Here is a 22,557-nt window from a genome sequence, read left to right as displayed (position 1 = left end):
AGAAGGCAGTCACCTACAGGCTAGGAAGAGGGACCTCACCTGAGTTGGCTAGCATCTTAGTCTCAGACTCCCCGTGCACCAGAACTATAAGAAATAAATACCTGTTGTCTAAACCCCCCAGTCTATGATATTTTGTTATGGCAGCCAGAACAGACTAAGACAACACCCCATCTAGCCTATACTCTTTCTTAGCACTATCATGAAAAGATACGCTCTGAGGTTTAATGACCACTCCTCAGACTTGCTACTTCTCCTTATTTCTGATAGGTGGCCGGGAACAGGCGTGCTTCCTAGAAATGAGTTTGTAAGAAGCCCAGCTCATTGAGCATACGTAATTGCAGTCATTATTATAGATTTCTTTAATGGAATATCAGATCCATAGTTTCTCTTAACTCAGAATCGATCTTTTTCCCTGAGTAAATTCCGTGATCACTGGGTGGGTTTACTGTTCACGCCCCTTTGATAGTCATCATTGCTTTCAGCGTAGTCCAAAGACTTGTGAATTCATGGTTGCAAAGACTTCCTTTGCCTTATCTCCTACTCCTCTTTATGTGAACTTTCTATCAGGTCAAACTGCTACAACTGATGTCCTACTGACCAGCTTTGTTTTTTCCACCTCCACACATTTTTTCATCTCATTCCCTCTGCCTCACATGCTCTTTTAGTAAAGCCACCCAGGTCCAACCCAACCAACACTCCCTCCTTCACCTCCTCCTTTTTCAGGCTTGCTGAGCACCCCAGGCCAAGACTCTATATATGGGAGCTTTAGTCCTGTTGTGTCATACTACTCCCCACCTTGCACAGGGTAAAGGGGAAAAAATACACGTTGATGTAGCTATAACTGTCTAGAGAAAGAGAAAATGGGAGAAAGAAGGACAGATTTAAATGACATCGTAAGGCCTCTTCTGACTCTAGATGCCCTGCTTCTATGAACTTTAAAGTGCATCAAAACACACTGCACAGAGGCGACTCTGTGCTGAACAATGGTGCTCTTTAAAGTAGCTGCTGCATTTCCCACATTTCTTTCTTTGTCCAGAAGGAGGCTTGATAAGCCCACAAAACGATTGGGAATTCTTCCAGACCTTGTGAGCCCATTGTTTGCAATTTTGTAATTGGCATTTTATAGTCATTGGACCCAAAGGAGACCATCTGAAAACTTGTTGAAGTGATGGAATTTCCAGTTGTGGAGAAGAATGCTAATAATTCAGAGACATCTCATGCCTGTAGATGTCCTAACAAAAGGTTAATGTGAATATAATTGCCTGTTGAAATTTTCCAAGTGTAGACTAGTTACCTTCTTCTGTCGATAGCTGAAGGCAATCGTATAGAGACTCAAATTCATGTTCAGGTCAAATGATCTTTACCAAAAAATGAAGCCCAAAGGAATCTGCTCTCTTGATTGAAATTGGAATATTATACTCCTTTTGATTCCCATTTCCATATATTGGTTCAATGCATGAGAGGTTAATTCCTTTGCAGGATAGTGGCATGGAGAGGCGTCCGTGTTGGCAGCAGTGGGAGGCACAAAGGCTGAGTGATTTCAGGGACACCAAAATCCCCATTGCTGCCAAATGTAACCGCCTCTGGTTTTTACTCAGCCTGAAGTTTTTACTTTTGTAATCATATTTACAAAAAACTCAGTTTTATACATTGGTTAAAAACACACACATACACACACGTACCACACACACACACACACACACACACACACACACACACGAGTGACATGCAAAATTTTAAAAAAGGTGTGGAGGTATGAAAAGGTCTATGAAGCAGTCCTGAAAAGAAAGAGAAAAGTAAATTTTTTAAATTCTATTTCAAAATTTAATTTGGTGTGGCCGCATGGAAAAACCAAAATCTTCTATGCCAGAAATCTTAAAAACCAAAATATCTGTATTTCAGTATGCTTGGGATTATATTAATAGCCGTTGTTCTTATGAGTGATTCTGCCTTCACAAAATCTCCCCATTCACCCCTCTTCATTCCCAATGTCACTGTTCAACCCTGCATCTCTTGTCAAATTTTTAAAAATAACTTTCTCATCCCCCAGCCTCTACTGTCTGGCCATTATCATCCAGAGCTAAACCAGATACGTTGCTTAGCAGCCCCCTGCGTAGAAAGTCTCAGCTCCTTTGAGTGGCCTTAAGGGCCCTCATGTAGGCTCCGTGCAGACTCACCCCCTGCCCTTCTCCCCAAGCACACTGTCCTCCAATCACACCTTTAGTCTTCCCATTCCCGAGCAACCCCCAAATGCTTAAGCATTCTGCAAACATATCCATGCCTTTTCTCACACTCCCTGGATGTCCTTTCTTCTTCTCTGCCTGCTCAAACATTCTAATCCTGTCTGGCCTCGCTCAGTTGCCACACACATACTGTAGGAGGCAACATCAGGTTATAACCCAGACACATAGGAGTTCAGAGTGCCAAGCTCTTCCTCCCACCATGTTCCCCTCACTGGATTGTGGAATGCAAGTTGCGACTCTAAGGCAATAGGCACATCCCTGTGTCCCAAATGGCTCAGGTTTCTCCTCACCCCACCTCCTCAAACTAACCACCTCTGGCTACAAGGAGCCCCTGCTGATCCCCACTACTTCTGGAATCAGCTTTCTAAGTTTCTCAAAAGGGCCCAAGCCTGGGAGGTCAAACTCAAATTTAGAATTCTCAGGCTTTTTGAAGTTCCCCACTGGAATTTGAAAGAACCAGCCCTCCTCCTCCATCCATCTAGTATCATGAGAGGCCTCAGGCACAGGCACGGGGATATGTAGCATGCGTGCCCAAACTCCAAGCACACCCACCCCCAAGCACCATCCCTTGGAGGATGGGGCTATTGGGGCAAAGGAATCTAGTGTCGAGGGTACGTGGACTATGTAGAAGGGAGGACATGGGCTATAGGTGGCCACGTACCTCTGGTCCCAAGACCCATTGCATTATGGGAAGGGTATGGCCACCTCCACCTGGACCTCCTGATGAAAGCAATGGGTGGGGGTCGGGACAGGGGCCAAGGACAGGAGCTTCTCATGTCCTGATCTAGGAAGATGAGGCAGTGGTGTGTCTTCCAAAAAAAATAAATAATAATAATAATAAAAGACAAATCTCACTTGGTGAACTATTTGTTTCTCTAAAAGAGTGGGTCTCACCCTTTGCTGATTTTGCTCCCCAAGGGATACTTGGCAATGTCTGGAGATAGTACTGGTTGTCACAATTTGAGGGACGTGGGAGTTGCTACTTTATTTAATTGGTAGAGACAAAAGATACCGTTAAACATCCTACAATGTACAGGGTAACCCCATTATAACAACAACAAAAAAAAAAAAACCCTTCTCTAAAAGTTAACGTGTAAGTGGGCTATATATAATAATATGATTTCCAAATAAATGTTCTTAAAGCAGACATTGGTTCATGTCACTTGACTGCACAAAAGATTTAACAACACCCCTGTTTCCCCGTTGCCTGAAGACCAAAGTCCTAAGTCCAAATTTCTTAGCTTGGCATTCAGTATCATTCTTGATCTAGAGTCTACCCTGTCTATCAATTACATCTTTCTCTGTTGTCCCCTTATGGAGCCCAAAGCCTGTGTCTACACTACAGCCAGACTTAAATAAGTAAGAATGCCATGCAGCCATTTCCCATATTTTCCTCATCAGTCTTTGGTTTACTCAATCCTATCCCCAGTGGTGAATTGAATCCTGAGATGGACCTTCCAATATAAGATGTTCACAAGTCAGAGACTGTCTACACTTAAACAGAATTGCCTAATAGCATATGTCAAGGCTGTTCCCCTAATAATGAGTAGCTCTTGGGGCTGAGAACATGCAAAAGTGATACCATGCATAAATCACTATGAACATGTTACCATTATGATGTCCTTAGCACATAATAGGTGCTCAATAAACACTCTGTCTTCCCCTGTATTGGAAAAGGCATTCCAAGTAGGAAAAGAGCTTTTGCAAATAAATTAGTGATGGTGAGGATATATGCTGTTTAAAAAAAAATCGTAATGACTTAGCAGTAGAAGTTTATTTGTCTCAGATGAAATCCAAAACAGATGTTCCTGGTTAGTGGCAGGAATGGAAGGCAGCGTGTAGGAGTGAAGGAAGACCCTGCTTCAAACTATCCTCCAGAGCCCTAAGCTGATGGAGTGTCCACCACCTTCCACCTGTGGCTTCCAACAGCATCCTGTGTGTTAACATCCACCTGGCAGACGAGGAGAGAGAAAAGCACATGGAAGGCAGGCCCACTGCTTAATTATCTTGGCCAAGACGTGACTCACATCATTTTTGCTCATGTCCCACTAGTAAGAATCGGTCACAAAGTCCCACTGGATACGAGGGAGGTTGGGGCTGGAAAATGTAGGCTCTGGCTGGTTAGAGCTTCTCAGAACAACCCTAGGCCACCATGGAAAGGGAGTTTGCCATCTTTGCCCCAGCAAAGCAGAAGGGAAGAGGGGAGATGAAACAGTACGCAGAGCAGTGAGCAGCCCTGCCTGCCTAGCCTGTGAATTGGAGCTTCATGACAGATGAGAATAGTTAAGCAAGGGAAGAGAGCCAGGCAGTGGGGGACCTACGGCCCCATCATGAATTTTATTTTGATTTAAGAGACAGCTGTAAATCAGACCTTGAGGAAGAGTTACTTGATAAACAGTGATATTTAAATCAAATACTGTAGCTTCAGAAAAATGTTTATTTCACTAGAAAATGAATCTGGTTTTTATTCAGGCACATCTTCATAATTTAAAAATTAAAAAAAAGAATAATTGCATCACTAAGGTCTCTTTCCACAGAATTTTCACATCCCTTCCATTTCAATCAGTGTGCTTTCCCACTGTTTCAATTACTTCTATGGACTAGTGGAATCTGCTGTTGCATTTGTTAACTTGCCATTCCGCTTAACTGCTGCGTCTGCTGTGTTTGGTTTTTCCCCTTTCTTTCGGACCAGACTATTTATTTCTAAAAGTCGTCAGCATCCAGCAAGTATTAGGAACCACTTCAGGGGGTCTCAAAGGAATCATGGATGGGAATTTTAGCCCCATGTATTTGGTGCCGTTGTCATTTATTTTTCTGGGCTTGTATGATGTTGTGTCAAACATTAAATTAATCTTAAATATGGAGCATTGGAATTTTGACATTTCAATATCTTTATTAAAGTGTTAAAATAGAATTTTACTTTAAATATGTCAATATAAGAGACTTCTCTTTCCTGCATGAGAATTTATTATATCTCTCACGTCAATTTTCATTATCCAGAGAAACACATCTTTGATTTTATCATAGAAGTCAATGGGAAAAGGAAACTTATTGTATAGAAATTCATATTCACAGTCAACTTTTTGATGCTTGCATTCATTTAATAATATATACTGTATGCCCACATAATCTACTGTTATATATACCCATATAATTTTACCTATAGATTTTGAAAATGTTATTTTTGTCCTCCTGACGCTAGAGTGCCATCACTGCTATTAGTGTGCCATCTAGTGGCTCATCTTGTGGTATTTTCTATTCTTTCTTGAGGTAAAAGACCCCTTAAATGACGCAAGATATAACGCAGGGATAAGACTGGTGTATAAAACAGCCCACGGCAAAATGTTGAGTCATCCAAAAATGTACAGGCAATCATGTGTAAATTCTTACTTAGCTGATATATTAAGGGATGGAGCTTGCAGAACAATTAAATATATTTGCTAACTTATTTTACCACGATATACGAGAACAAACCATATGTACACATTGGCATTTTACCAAAAACCCGAATGCAATAAAATAAACTTCACTCTAAACTTAAATTAGCTTTAATTTCACTCGTTATTAGATGATACTTTAGTGTCCTCCTATAAGTATATACTTGAAAACTTTTAAAAATGTATGTTTGAGCTTTCTGGTTGGAATTAGTTAAATGTGATTCTATATCTATAAAGGACCAAATCTATAGGAATCAATACGATCGATGGCAAGTCCACCATTTTAATTGATCCTTTGTAGAATTATAACCACATAATCTTATATATTGCATATTCCTTATGAGTATTAAATAAAAATTGAAAGATAATGATCACGGTTTTTATTTTGCAGTTATAGAAATGCCTTCAGATGCTTTGTTTTCCAACCATCTCATAGTGATAGAAGAGAGTCCATTCATTGCTACCTACTTTTTCAAAGGTAAGTTATGAGAGAATTAATGGTTTTACTCTTGAAGGTAAAAGGACAAAAAGTAAAGTCTTATTCTCCAAATATGTAGAAATAATATTGGAAAGAAGTGTAAGAATTAGTTATTGCATGTTGGCTCTCGGAAACAGCAGTTATTACCATAAGATTCATATTTATTGTTATTAAAGGGACAGTTATCATAAATACAATCATTTCAGGAGAACTTTCTTTGAATCAGACACAGAAAAACAACAGCAATGACAACTTCCATTTGTTAAGTTCTTAACATATGCTAAACACTTTACTTACATTGTCTCATTTAATCCTCACAATCAACTGACAAAGTATCATTCTACAAATGAAGAAACTGAGGCTTGAGTCATTAAGCAACCTGTTCCAGGTCAAGTTGCCTTTAAAGAACCTCATCTGGATAGAACCTCAGTGTGTTGGATTCTGGGTCTTGTGCTTATAAATATGACAAAAGGTATTTTATAACCATGTCATGAAAACCTGCACTGTCCATACTTCTCAGCAAAGCCCAGCCAAGTTCAGAGCAGCCATGCATTCTCCTAGTTGCCACAAGCAAACCAATGGGACAGCGAAGCATAAACAGTAGTTAACTCAGACTGTTGTATACTTGAGGCTCCGTGGTGGCCAACCTGCCATTACTGCAGAAGCAAGGCTACGGATCATTTGAGCAACGTGATTCTTAGATACCAAGGTAGGTAAATTGCCACGTCAGACTTTTTAACAGATACAATTATCATCGCGGAAGAGTATACTTTTTTTTTCTGGCTCCCTCAAAGTGACTAGCATTAGGCTTTTTATTCAGAAAAAAATATATTATAAAATCTGTTATATCATTCATTATCTCCTTTCAACTACCTGCTAGACCAAGGTGCCAGGTCACTGATTTTACCTTAAGTCAGGGTCTCCCTTAATCTTTTTGTGTAAAGCACACAATTTGAAGCTGTAAACAGACCACTGTGCATTGTATAGACCAAAGGATGAAGGCTGAACTTTCAAGAATGAGTTTTAATATTGTGATCAAATAAACATGCAAAACTAATTCATACTTACTAGACAGGCTTTGAGCTGCTTGCTAATTAGTCACAATGCTAAGCAACCAGTATAAAAGGTTATATATATAACTCGTAGCACTTTATACATTTATACCCAGAAATGGAAAATCTTGTCTGTTTGTTAAAAACCTGAAAATATCTAAATTAATAACCAGAAGGGAATTGTGACAGATACCATTTGTTGTCCTCCTCTCTACTTTTCCTAACCAATGGAACCTCAGTTTGCTCAGGTGGCAGCTGAGATCTCTTCCTCTCAGTGACAGTAGACACTTAACCAATGCCAGGGATGAATCATGATTGGTCTACATCCGTCTTAGCAATCTCTTTCCCCTTTGTCTGGGAGTGACCATGTGACAGGTTTTGGCCTAGGCGATGTAAATGGAAGTTTTTTCCTGGGGTTCCAGGGAAAACTTTTGTCTTTCTGATTAACATCAATAAACTTGGTGAGTGTAGTCTTTTGCTCATTTATGCTTTTCCCCCTGCTATGCAGGCATGATGCCTGGAGGCAAAGCAGACAATGTGTGACTTTGAGATGACAAGCATAAGGACAAAAATCAACTTTCTTAGGATGGTAGATCAGAAATGTAGAAAGATCCTTGGTCTCTGACAGCATCTAGAACAGTTCTGCCATCCCATGGCTGCTTTGGAGTTCTTATTATGTGAGACAAACCCTTATTTATTTAAGCTACTGTTTGTTGGGTTTTCTGTTACCTGCCGCCTTGTATATTTTCATAGGTCAAATTGTTGAAGAGCTGAAGCTTCATATGGTTCAATCAATATTATGAAGTGGTATGGAATTCAAGACAACTTTACTTTTTCAATAGTCAAAATGTCTCCTTTCCCTCTCCCGTGATACCTGATACCACCTAATGTGGGTCTTTTTAAAATATAATATTTCTGATATTTAATCTGTAGTGTACCGGTAAACCAACTCACCCTAATTTGTAGCATTTCCTGATTTCTGTGGTGGAAGTGCTCCAACCATGCCATTTCAAGCTACTAGGTTGAGGTCACTGAACAAGGAGTTGGAAAGAGACGTGTACAGTCAGCTCTTATGAGCTGGAACCACGGCCAACTCCAGCAGCACTACCTACACACTGGCCACAGCTTTTCATTATAGTGTGTGACAGGCTGCACTAATGTTGTTAGAAAGTGATTTATTATTCCCATTGCTATTTCTCTTTGTAGGATTGAAACAAAGAAATGAGGCAAAGGATATAATTATAACTTGGGGAAATTAGACAATGGAAATATATGTTTTTATCCTTTGATTCATTTAGATCTTATGGGAAAGAATAAAGGAAAGAAGCCACTAGGGAAACAAAATACTTAATACTTTTTTTTTTTTTTACACCAACCAGTACTTCTATTGCCTAAATTCATTAATTGTCTCTAAAAGAATGGGCAAGAATGAAAAACAAGATATCCCTTATTTTGTTATTCAGCTTCTATAAAGCAGTATTTTTGTTGTAGTGAAAGAAGATGAAGCATTTGGCTTCCATTTGCAGCAGTGACCTTTATGAAGCCACAACAAAACTCATTGCCTCTAGCTGTTAAATGCCAAACAACTCTCTAGTTTCCAAACATTGACTTTTTCATTAGTTGTAGGTGACTGAGCCAAGAAAGGATTAAAATTCTTCCTAGTTTAAGCTTGAGCACAGCCTAAGATGCTCCAACAGACCATCAGCATCGAATGCAAACTCTCCACGCTCTTTGTCATGTCTCCTTATCCCAGACTGAGAAATTATCTCCAGAATTGCATACAGAATGACTCGTTACTACCTTGGCTTTCCCTTTCTACTCAAGAAGCTCATTTTTGAGGAGTGAGAGAGCAGAAGATTTATTCCTGTGTGGGTGCTGAAACTGAAAAATGACACAACAAAAGATCTCCTCTTAGCTAATTCACACTGGGCTGGGCAGAAACCAAAATGCCTTCCAATCCTGAAAGTATTTTTAAAATGTGTTAACTTTTATGTTAAAGCTAAGCACATTTGTGTTGTCAATCAGTTTTCTTTTTTTAAAAAAAATCTGATATTAACTGATGCAAGATATAAAAGAAGAAAGAAAATTAATTGGAGTAAAGTGAAATCAACACGGGTTTGAGGCAGGAAAGTCTTAGTAAAGAGGCAGGTATGTGGCCAGGGCTTTGAAGAATGGGGAGAGATTTGAAGACTGAAACAAAGGAAAGAGAGGAGAGGACAAAGGGAGGTAATGGAGAACTTATGTTTTCTCCCTCATGACTTTCTATACTTATGAGCATAATCTTTCAAGAAAGATACAGCAAAACCAACGTCTGAAACCCATCCATCTTTCCTGTTATTTTTAGCCGTAACTCAAGATTCTAATCTCTGAAACAAATTTGTTATGCTGAAGTTCTTGGGAATAGGAACCTTTTGGATTTGGTTACCTATTCCATAAAAGCCATGAGTACATGGGACTGTCAGATGTCTTTCTCCAAGTTGCTTTTATTTTATTTTTTTAAAGATTTTTATTAAAATATAGCTAACATACAATATTATATTACTTTCAGGTGTACACAATAGTTATTCAACATTTATATACCTAAAGAAGTGATCACCATGATAAGTCCAGCTACCATCTGACACAGTGCTATGCTAACACAATATTATTGACTATATTCCCTATGCTGTACATTATTACATTCTTATGACTTACTTGTTTTATACCTGGAAATTTGAATCTCCTATTCCCCTTCACCTCCTCCCCCCTTTTAAAATTTTTGAATTACAGTTGAAGTTCAAGATTATTTTATATTAATTTCAGGTGCACAGCATAGTGGTTACACAGTTATATAATTTAAGAAGTGATCCCCCTGACTAGTCTAATATCCACCTGGCACTATACACAGTTATTACCATATTATTGACTATATTCCCAATGCTTTACTTTACATCCCCATGGCTATTTTGTAACTAACAATTTGTACTTCTTAATCCTCTCACATTTTCACCTTGCCCCCTAGCCCCTCTCCCATCTATCACCCTAAAAACTCTAGTACCTATCTGACACCATACATAGTCATTACAATATTACAGACTATATTCTTTATGCTACACCTTACATCCCCATGACTACTTTGTAACAACCACTGTGTACTTCTTAATCCCTTCCCCTTCTTTTATCCACACCCTCACACCCCCCTCCCATCTGGCAACCATCAAAATATTCTCTGTATCTATGAGTTTATTCCTGTTTTGTGTGTTCATTTATTTTGTTCTTTAGATTCCACATATAAGTGAAATCACATTGCATCTGTCTTTCTCTGTCTGACACTCCACTCAGCACAATACCCTCCAGGTCCAACCATGCCACCGGAGATGGGAAGAACCCATTCCCTTCCCTGGCCGAGCAATATTTCACTGTATATACATACCACCTCCTCTTTATCCATTCATCCATCGACAGACACGAAGCTGCCTCCACATCTTGGCCATTGTAAACAATGCTGCAGTGAACATATGGATGTACACATCCCCTCAAAGCAGAGTTTTGGGTTTCTTTTCATAATTACCCAGAAGTGAGATTACTGGGTCCTTCTTTGTCACTTGTTATATAGCCTTTGTTTTAAAGTCTGTTTTGTCTGGTATAAGTATTGCTACTCCAGATTTTGTTTGTTTGTTTGTTTGTTTGCATTTTCATGAAATATCTTTTTCTCATCCTTTTACTTTCAGTCTCTGTGTGTCTTTTGATCTGAAGTATGTCTTTTGTAGGCAGCATATGTAAGGCTCTGGTTTTCTGATCCATTCAGCCCCTTTATCTTGTGATTGGAACACTTAACCAATTTATATTTAAAGTAATTATTCATAGATACGTAGTTATTGTTATTTTATGTATATGTATATATGTATATGTATATGTATATGTACATGTGTATGTATATGTATATACAAAGGGTGCCAAAAAATACGTATATATAATATAGATATATATGTGTGTGTGTGTGTATATATATATATATATATATATATATATATATATATGACTTGTATTCATCTTTCATTATGGGTATATATTGAGTATTGCAATTTTAATACAGTTTTTTCCTTTCTTAAAATCTGTATACATTTTTTGGCACCCTCTACATACAAAGGTCTGAATTAAGTTCACGAACTTGTTGGAACGATGTTGCTAATCTTTTTCGATATCAGAGGGATTATTCATTAAGAATTTGTACCAACTGGACAAACAGTTAACCAAGTTTCCTATTTGGAAGTGCTGAAAAGGCTGTGTGGAAAAGTTAGACGATCTGAACTTTTCACCAACAATTCATGGCTCTTGCATTATGACAATGCACCAGCTCACACAGTACTTTCTGTGAGGGAGTTTTTTAGCCAGTAAACAAATAACTGTATTGGAACACCCTCCCTACTCACCTGATCTGGCCCCCAGTGATTTCTTTCTTTGCCCAAAGATTATGGAAATATTGAAAGGAAGACGTTTTGATGACATTCAGGACATCAAGGGTAATACGATGACAGCTCTGATTGCCATTCCAGAAAAAGAGTTCCAAAATTGCTCTGAAGGGTGGACTAGGTGCTGGCATTCGTGCATAGTTTCCCAAAGGGGAGTACTTCAAAGGTGACCATAGTGATATTCACCAAAATGTAGCACTTTTTCTAGGATGAATTTGCGAACTTGTTAGACCTTGTAGCTATCATGGAAATTCAAATATGGCAACATATTTCATTTGGGAAAAAGATAAAGAATGTATATGAGCTTCCATTAGTTTTCCAAAAGCTGTCTTTAAAGCTTCTAAGAGTTGATATGTAGCAAACTTAAAGAGAAATTTTTCTTTTTTTTTCTCTTATTCATCTTAATGGTGACTTTTAGTATTTCATAGTCAAAAAGACACTAGAGGGCCCTAAAGCCCATATTAAATCCAGAAGATGTAGTTTCAAAGGGAGTAATCAACACACACAGTTACATGTAAACTGGCAAGAAGCAGAAGAAAAAAAATCTAGTCCTTTATTCCTGAGTAAAAACAAGAAAAAAATAATTCATACAAAAGCATGAGGTCTATCCTGTGTTCACTTAATTGATTCTGAGGATCAAGTTTTATTCCTGTAACATAGGAGCATTTTTCTTTCTGGGAATATATAGGTAGGTACATACCATAATAACCGATTTGTCTTCAACGTGAGTGATTTTTGCAGGTACTAATGTATAAGTATTTTGTTTTCCAGGATTGACCTGATTCTTAGAGCTTCTAAGCAGGAATTTTATAGTCAAGAAATTCAATTTATAAGAAATAATGAAATCAAGTGAAGCTGCAGCTCAGCTGAGTTGATCAACACAAGAAACACTGCTACACAGAATCTTTTACAAGCCTGTGCCTATGTAGTGTACCCGGAGTGTCCCTGGCTCTCAAATCCCACGCTACTCTACCATGCATTTCCACACTTCATTAGTATTCTCACTGGCCTGCCTGCCACCCTGTAGGGGCAGGGACTGTGGGTCTCTTGCTCCATACAGTAACCTCCCCATCACCTACTTTAATGGGTCATAGGATAGGTGCTTAATACATATTCACTAAAGAAGTTTTACATGTTGCTTAGAAGGAAGGAGTCACATTTAGTGCTATAAATTAGTTGGTTTATTCACAGCAGAAATTCAAATGAAGGAAAGGTCCTGAGTTCCACTGTTGTGTTGATGCCAAAGTAGAGATAAGGAATTATCACAAGTACAGAATGGAAGGCACCAGTTGCTCAGTGGTAGGAAGGAAGAGTCAGGGTGTTGTCCATGAGGCTGGCGCTGAGCCTCCTGGGAACCAGGAGAAATCCTGAAGAAGATATTAGATGTTCTACAAGGCATGAAATGGGTATTCAAGCCAATCTGATTAAAGTCTTCAAGAGTCAAAAGACCCCAGCAGACACAAAGGCGTTACATAAGCATTTTAAAATAGAAGCTACCCGCAGAGAGGTGGGCAGCTGAAATGCAAACAACAGAAAGGCTCTGGATAAGTTGGCTCAGGAGCCTCATGATGCTGAAGGAAATTAAATCAGCCTCAGGCAAAGGAGAAGGCAGATAGGGAAAGACAGAGCCCTGAGAAATAACCTTTTGCAAACACATCTGCATCAAGGCAGCCGCCTGATTATTCCCTGAATGAAGCCGATAAGGTTGAGTGGCCATTTCTTAATCAGTCTTGGCTCCAGATTCTTTAAAATACAAATGCCTAGATTTTTCTGGTAAAATAAAGTTCCATTTCTTAAGTGAGCAGCCACATTAATAAAAGGAGAGAAATTGTTTTGCCCTTTTCTTTGTTTTGTTGTTCCTATCACTCATTCTCCCATTAAGGTTAATTCTGTTTCTGAGATGGGCATATGTTTTTATTATCTGATAAAAATATCTGAATTTGTCTATTTATTCACATACTTTATTTTTTTCTCATAATACATCCAGAAACAAAGGAAACCACAGAAGTTCATTTACTGGCTCATGCGCCTTCGTTTCTCTCAAGGTGTCCCTGGTTTCTTATAGAAGCATCACGCTTCTCCTGCCTGGACCAGGAACCCGGGGAAATCTTTCTGTAGCACCAGTCCCTGATTTGAAAGCTCACTAATTGCAATGCATCAAGTGAAATAGACTCATTCATCAAACATCTACTGAGTATCTACTGTAGGCTGCAGATAGAGAAATAAATAAGCCCAGATCCCTACCTTCAAAGAACTCAGGTCTAGTAGAAGAGAAAGAAAACTAGTGATTATAAGATAGTATGGTAAGTATTGCAATTCAGGTTCATCTGGTCCGAAGCTCTGGGCTGCAGGCTACATTTATTAGTTAGGAGTCCATCCAAAGGCAAGAAAACCTAATCAACACTCATCTGAACAAAAAGTAGTTTGTTTGTCTCAGACAACCACAGGGGTAGAGGTGGGCAGTCCAGGGCTGGCGCAGAAGGTCTATGATGCCATGGGGTGTTTCTGGTTTTCCCTCCACTATCCTTAGCTGGAAGACGTTTGCCTTCATGATCATTGCCTCATGGTTGCAAAATGCTGCTCTACCTGGAGACATCCTGTCTCTCCATGTTCTGGCAGGGAGATTGGGGAAGAACAAAAGGCAAAATAAGACATGCTAGCCTATTCTGTCTCTTTTTTATCAGGAAAGCAAAAACCTGTTCCAGAGGCCCCAGGACATAAATGCTCTCTTACATCTCATCCGTTAGAGCCGTGCCATAGGTCCACCCCTGGCAGAAGGTGGCAGGTGAGAAGGGGGCTAGGGTTAGAAATTCGGCTAGCCAGCCAACAGTGTAGGGCACACTCATAGCTGTAGGTGTCTCACAGATCTCCATGGTTCTCTCTCACCCACTTAAGCAACCACTGTCCTCTCTAATCTGAACACTAGCTGGGAAGACTAGGAGATGATCCCCGGATAAGCCTATGGTTATTGCTCTTTCAAAACAGTACCCTGGAGTAAGATGATGAACAACAAAGTTTATTTCTCTGAGAATTTTCCCCTTTCATATGTCGTCAGTATCTGTTTTAGACTGCAGGGAACTCAGTAGCTCCAATTCTATTTCCAGCTGAGGTGACTGACACTTCACCCCTTCACAGTTCCCCACTATGTCTTCACAAGAGAACCAAATATTTCCTCCCTGAGGGGATTCTCTTCTCCCCTTTTGAGGATGCCAGGCACTCCTATGATCCCTTAACTCTCAAATAAGGAAGTGGCTTTCATTAGGCACTCATTGTATGCCAGACACTGTGTTAAGCTCCTTAAATCCTTCAATGAGAGGTACTCGGCACACAAAAATTAAGTCACTTGTCCAAGGTCACATGGCTAATGAGCAGTGTAGTGGAGATTCAAACCCAGGTAGTCATCCTCTCACAGGGGCTCTTGGTAAATCACCTCTCTTCATCTAGGAGGAAATTACATTCTCAGGAGTTCAGGTTATAGGCAGGCCGCTGCCGCCAGCTCTAAACCATCTTAGAAAGGTGCATGGTTAACACTAATAATTCAGGAATAGATGACAGTTTAAGATTTTAATTGCTCATTCATTCAGTAAATATTTATTGAACCCCTGATATGTGCCAGGTACTACTTCAGGGCCTGGGGATTCAACTGTGAGAAAGATAACAAGGCCCCTCCCCTAAGAGCCTACAATTTCTAGGCAAGACAAGCAAATAAATGAAGTTTGATGAGCGATACGATAGGAAAAAATCAAGATGCTGTAAAAGTACATTACAGGAGCCTGGTTCCTATTTTGGGGGTGGAGATGGGGAGCTTGTCAGGGGTTGCTTCTAGGAGGAAGTGACATTGAAATCCTCTGAAGGGTTGAAGTTAGCCAGACAAAGAAACTGATGGGAAAAAGCATTCCAGGTAGAGGGTGTGTGTGTGTGTGTGTGTGTGTGTGTGTGTGTGTGTGCGCGCGTGCGCTCTTCTGTACATCTAGAGTCAGGAAAACCTGCTTTATTGAAGAAAGGGAATAAATTGCAAAAGTGCAATGAGAAGAATGTAGGAGTGGACAGAAGATGAGTCATGGAGTGTTCTATAAACTTCTAAGCCAAAATAATATCTAAATAATTAATGGAAAATACCATATTCATGGATTAGAGGAATCAAAATATAAAGAATAATTCTTTCTAAATAGATCTGTATATTCAATGCAAGCCCCTTTGATTTTTTTTTTTTTTTTAATGAAACTTGACAAACTGGTTCTAAATTTAGTTAGAAATCTGAGGGCCAAGAATAGTCAAGGTAATTTTTAAGAAAAGCAAAGTTGGGTTTCTGATTATCAAGACTATGAAGCCAAGACTTTGGCACGAGTTAACAGACTGGCACAAGGAAAGAAAAATAAACCAATGAAATAGAAAGAGAGGCAAAACGGACAACCACACATGGATAATTGACTTATGAGAAAGGTGGTATAGAGCCAAAGGGGAAAAGGATCTCTTCAATAAATAATATTGGAACAATTAAATATCCATAGGGAAAAAAAGAGAAACTTGACCCCCACTTTACACCCTGAACAGATATTAATTCCAGATTTCTTTAGACATAAATGTGAAGGAATAAAGGAAAGAATTTCAAGAAGATATGATAGATGAATATCTTCATAGTTTTAGAGTATGGAAAGACTTTTAAAATAGCACATATAAAGTAGTAACCACACAGGAACCGTAGAAGCACAAACCGCTTAATTAATTACATTGAAATGAATAACTTCTGTTCACCAAAATATGCCTTAAGAGTAAGAAGGGAAACCCAGTGTAGAAGAAAAAATTTATAACACAAACAACAGTTAAAAGGTTACCCCAAATACACAAATATCATCTACAAATTAAGAAGATAAAAGATAAGCAATCCCATAGAAAAATTAATCTGAGCAAGTCACAAAAGAGGCTATTCAAATGGCCAATAAACTCTTCTATGATATTAAAATTTCTCAAAAAAAGAAAAGAAAAAAACGAAAGCCAAATAAGACACAGAAAAGTGAAAGCCTTGTGACTAATTGGCAAACAGGGAATGTGGAAAGAAGGAAGCAGGGTATGCCAAGCCTCAGCCTAAAATAACTTGGGTGATAGTCAATAAAGCTTCACTGTTTTTAACTGGGAGTTTTGGGACCAGCCCCTGTCATTGGGAAGTCTATGAGTTTTCTGTGGGTCTTCAGATTTTTATTAAATCTTTCTCTATTCCCATACACCACTCTGCCCTCAGTCACCAAGCTCAGTTCCTCTCTGTCAGTGGCTGTGATCATTTTGAAGGAGGCTTAAGGCTGTTCCGTTTCCCATTAAAAGTGCCTTTGGGGGCTGAACAGAGGTCTGCAGTTGATTTGTTAGCTGGTGGAAAGGAAGTGTGGAAAATGTAAATTGCAAATTGAATTTTTCTTGAAGGGACGGCTATTGGCTCACACTTTCAGGTAATTGGTTATGATGCTGTCAAATAAAATCACTCATAATAGTAATGCAATAATAGCCATGTGGTAATAGCAAATGCAGATTACCTCATACACTCTTGCATCTCCTTAAAAACACTTGCTTGTGGCTTCAGCTAGAAGATCTCCAGTGAGACAAACTTGCAAAAAGATTTGACCTGAAATCAATGATGAAATCTTCTGCAGCATTTTAGGAGTAAGTAGGTAACAAGAAAGCAATCCCACTCATTCAATTTAATCACTTCTCTGCAAGTGAGCTGAATTCTTCATTTGGGGTAAAAAAATCTATTGAAAATTTTACTCTGCAATAGATTTTACTACTTCGGTGCAGGAAACTACCACACATATATAAATATTTTAACTCCAACTATAACTTATAGAAAGTCTTATATAGAAAGTCTATTGAGGAAGTGGAACCATTATGCATATTATAATAATAAAAAGGAAGGCAACCAGTCAGTCTTTGGAAGATTCAAACTAATGTAATAGAAGCTTCTATATATTTACATATTTCAAAATATTTTCTTTAAAGTAGATCAGTTTTTTTTTAACTTATAAAGGCCAATTTTGAGTATAGTTCAACTGTACTCCGTCATAGAAAATCAATTTTTATGCATTACCGATTATTTGCATTAATGTATCATAATTCCTATAACGTTGAACACTGATTTATTCATTTTACTTGACAGTAACAAATTCAAGGACCCTAAAATAAAATAAATGTGCCTTGATGAAATGTTTGTTCATCTTTCAAGCTTGGAAATGAAGAAATGAAACAGCATTATGTTTCATATCACAGATGATATGATTATGTAATTGAAAAATTGAAAAGAACCTACAGCCAAATTAAAAGAATTAATGTGTTTAGTTAAGTTATACTAGAAACAATATTTTAAAATCGATTTGAATTTCTATAGACTAATAAAAATATCAAAAAATCAAACAAAAATATACTATTTATAATAACTGAAAAAATCAAGTATCAAAGAATAAATCTAACAATGGATATGCAATACCTTAATGCAAAAAACTATAAAACATTATTAAGACAAAATAATATCTAAATAATTAATGGAAAATACCATATTCATGGATTAGAGGAATCAAAATATAAAGAATAATTCTTTCTAAATAGATCTGTATATTCAATGCAAGCCCCTTTGATTTTTTTTTTTTTAATGAAACTTGACAAACTGGTTCTAAATTTAGTTAGAAATCTGAGGGCCAAGAATAGTCAAGGTAATTTTTAAGAAAAGCAAAGTTGGGTTTCTGATTATCAAGACTATGAAGCCAAGACTTTGGCACGAGTTAACAGACTGGCACAAGGAAAGAAAAATAAACCAATGAAATAGAAAGAGAGGCAAAACGGACAACCACACATGGATAATTGACTTATGAGAAAGGTGGTGTAAAGCCAAGGGGGGAAAGGATCTCTTCAATAAATAATATTGGAACAATTAAATATCCATAGGGAAAAAAAGAGAAACTTGACCCCCACTTTACACCCTGAACAGATATTAATTCCAGATTTCTTTAGACATAAATGTGAAGGAATAAAGGAAAGAATTTCAAGAAGATATGATAGATGAATATCTTCATAGTTTTAGAGTATGGAAAGACTTTTAAAATAGCACATGTAAAGTAGTAACCACACAGGAACCGTAGAAGCACAAACCACTTAATTAATTACAGTGAAATGAATAACTTCTGTTCACCAAAATATGCCTTAAGAGTAAGAAGGGAAACCCAGTGTAGAAGAAAAAATTTATAACACAAACAACAGTTAAAAGGTTACCCCAAATACACAAATATCATCTACAAATTAAGAAGATAAAAGATAAGCAATCCCATAGAAAAATTAATCTGAGCAAGTCACAAAAGAGGCTATTCAAATGGCCAATAAACTCTTCTATGATATTAAAATTTCTCAAAAAAAGAAAAAGAAAAAAACGAAAGCCAAATAAGACACAGAAAAGTGAAAGCCTTGTGACTAATTGGCAAACAGGGAATGTGGAAAGAAGGAAGCAGGGTATGCCAAGCCTCAGCCTAAAATAACTTGGGTGATAGTCAATAAAGCTTCACTGTTTTTAACTGGGAGTTTTGGGACCAGCCCCTGTCATTGGGAAGTCTATGAGTTTTCTGTGGGTCTTCAGATTTTTATTAAATCTTTCTCTATTCCCATGCACCACTCTGCCCTCAGTCACCAAGCTCAGTTCCTCTCTGTCAGTGGCTGTGATCATTTTGAAGGAGGCTTAAGGCTGTTCCGTTTCCCATTAAAAGTGCCTTTGGGGGCTGAACAGAGGTCTGCAGTTGATTTGTTAGCTGGTGGAAAGGAAGTGTGGAAAATGTAAATTGCAAATTGAATTTTTCTTGAAGGGACGGCTATTGGCTCACACTTTCAGGTAATTGGTTATGATGCTGTCAAATAAAATCACTCATTATAGTAATGCAATAATAGCCATGTGGTAATAGCAAATGCAGATTACCTCATACACTCTCTCATCTCCTTAAAAACACTTGCTTGTGGCTTCAGCTAGAAGATCTCCAGTGAGACAAACTTGCAAAAAGATTTGACCTGAAATCAATGATGAAATCTTCTGCAGCATTTTAGGAGTAAGTAGGTAACAAGAAAGCAATCCCACTCATTCAATTTAATCACTTCTCTGCAAGTGAGCTGAATTCTTCATTTGGGGTAAAAAAATCTATTGAAAATTTTACTCTGCAATAGATTTTACTACTTCGGTGCAGGAAACTACCACACATATATAAATATTTTAACTCCAACTATAACTTATAGAAAGTCTTATATAGAAAGTCTATTGAGGAAGTGGAACCATTATGCATATTATAATAATAAAAAGGAAGGCAACCAGTCAGTCTTTGGAAGATTCAAACTAATGTAATAGAAGCTTCTATATATTTACATATTTCAAAATATTTTCTTTAAAGTAGATCAGTTTTTTTTTAACTTATAAAGGCCAATTTTGAGTATAGTTCAACTGTACTCTGTCATAGAAAATCAATTTTTATGCATTACCGATTATTTGCATTAATGTATCATAATTCCTATAACGTTGAACACTGATTTATTCATTTTACTTGACAGTAACAAATTCAAGGACCCTAAAATAAAATAAATGTGCCTTGATGAAATGTTTGTTCATCTTTCAAGCTTGGAAATGAATGCCACAGGAAGATGCCACACAATAGAAAATGTATCAGGGTAATGAGAGAAAACTTATTCTCCTAGATGCTCAGAACGAGGCTGTGCCCCTGCAACTGGCTCTGAGTAGAAACCTTAAATGAAGTATTGAGTTACAAGTGTGTTTGAGTTAACATAACTGGAGAAAATGCAGACAACTCTTTGCCCTAATTCCAGAGAATATTGTGTGAGTGCAAACACTGACATAACAGCAGTTTTCACATTTGTTCACACCCACAAAGTTGATAACAATAGACATATGATTCCTAATAGCCCATCACTTAGACCCCAAGCTGCAGAGAGACCTGCAGGATTATTCCTTGGTACGGCTGCCTTTACGGGCATATGACATGTGCAGTCACACAGGACCTCAAGCTTAAAAAGGCCTCACACTGGTTTAATGTTCTGCTGTTGCCATCTTGAAATTATTAATGATTTTTTAACAAGAGGCCCTGCAGTTTCATTTTGTAGTGGGCCTCACAAATTATGTAACTCATGCTCTTCCTTATTGTGAAAACTGAACTGGGACTTGGGTCACACTTGTTGTCCCCCATTTCTTAAATATTAAGGAAAATAGTTTTGGCCATGGTCAAATGTATACAGAGACCAATACTTCTCCCTTTCAAACATTTTCCCTTTCTTTCTCCCTCTTTCTCCTTGGATCTTCTCTCCCTAAAAGTATGTAGGTCTACCAGTACTGGGCTTTCTAGTCTGTTCCACTGATCTAGCCTTGTGTCATAACACAATGTTTTAACTACTACAGCTTTATAATAAATCTTGATATTTGATGATACAAGACCCCATCTTCTTCAGAAACGTCTTGGTTATTCTTGGTTCTTTGCTATTCCATATAAATTTTTTAATCAGCTTGTTGTGTTGTTGGGATTTTGAGAGAATTAAAATCATGTGATTGATTTGATGAGTTTAGGGCAGATTAAAATCGGTCAAGGAGAGACACACAGGACAGAGTCCAGGAGATACCAAACTCAGAGCTTGTGTTGTTCTTACCCTTGGAGTCATGAATGTATCAGTTTCAATGTGCCACAATATGAGCAATATAACAAAGTATTGTTAACTGGGGAAGCTCACCAGAACCTTCTACCCAGGGTTCATACTGGAGTTCTATTATATCAGCATGATTGATTGCCCATGTGGCAGATTTCAGTCTCCAGTCCTTCCAGGCATGACCCAAAGCCCCTACCCTCAATCACATTGTTGGTCTTTCTGGTGTGGCCTCCAACCTAAATCTTATTGTTAGACTATCCAGTGATCCAAAGCTCCCAGACAAACAAAGACTCTCCTTTCAGGCATGACATTCCAAAGAGGTCATGTCTATACCTCCCAAAAGCCAAGGGCAAAGGCCAGACCTCTTTTGGGGCAAGTTTAAAATCTTTACTACATATGAGGTGAATAATATACTCTTACCTTCTGACATAAATCAGCTTTGTACTCCTGGAATGAGTTCAACCTGATCATTAATTATTTACTTTTTTATATACAATTATGGAATTTGGTTTTTTTAATATTTTATTTAGAATTTTTATACCCATGTTAATGAATGAGATTAGACTATAAATTTTCTTGTAATATTGGTGGAGGGGAGGCAGAACTTTACCTCTACCCTCTGGGTCTCTGGCTAAGCCTGAAAATTAAATTGACCTAAGACATATTAACCAAAGAAAAGCATACAGATTTTTACATGTACATGGCAGCCCCATAAAAAAATGAAGACCCAAAGAAGTGACTAGACCTATGTGTTTATATACTAGGATGAACGAAGAGTAGCCACTGTGAAAAAGTAACTAAAATATATGGGAGATGCAAGGAAGATACGAGTGTTTTTAACAAGTTCTATTTGTACAGATTTCTCTCCACCTTGACTCCCATCTCTGGTGATAAGAATATTTCTCCCTCTTGGTATAGGAAGAGCACGTTTCACATGGAATTTTTATCTCCTGCTTTCAGTATGAAAAAGGAAGATCAGAGTGTCCTCCTTGCTTCTGATGTTTTTCAAGTGTCTTTAGTTCAAAATGTCCTTAAACTAAAGTGGCATGTTTTGGGGTGGCATATTCTGTCACCTTTTACTGTCCTTGTCTAGCTTTGGTATCAAGATTACGCTAACTTCATAAAACCAATTGGAGGGTGTTCCCTCGTTTTCAGGAATTTAAAAGAATTTTTGTAAAATTGGAATGATCATTTATTAAATAGTTGGTAGAACTTGTCCTTAATATTTGGTAG

General features: G+C 38.0%; 1 protein-coding gene across 1 annotated transcript in view; it reads left to right on the top strand.

Annotated features, from left to right (window-relative positions):
- The window catches only part of PCED1B (PC-esterase domain containing 1B), a 231,095-nt gene that overhangs the window by 52,939 nt on the left and 155,599 nt on the right, over positions 1-22,557 (top strand). The window contains exon 4 of the mRNA XM_074325794.1: positions 6,072-6,158. The gene's annotated coding sequence lies outside the window, so the exon portion shown is untranslated. The remainder of the gene's footprint in view (positions 1-6,071; positions 6,159-22,557) is intronic.

Source organism: Rhinolophus sinicus, linkage group LG02 (genome assembly GCF_036562045.2).
Source record: "Rhinolophus sinicus isolate RSC01 linkage group LG02, ASM3656204v1, whole genome shotgun sequence".
Taxonomy (NCBI): Eukaryota; Metazoa; Chordata; class Mammalia; order Chiroptera; family Rhinolophidae; genus Rhinolophus; species Rhinolophus sinicus.
This window is presented reverse-complemented; position numbering and strand designations above follow the sequence as displayed.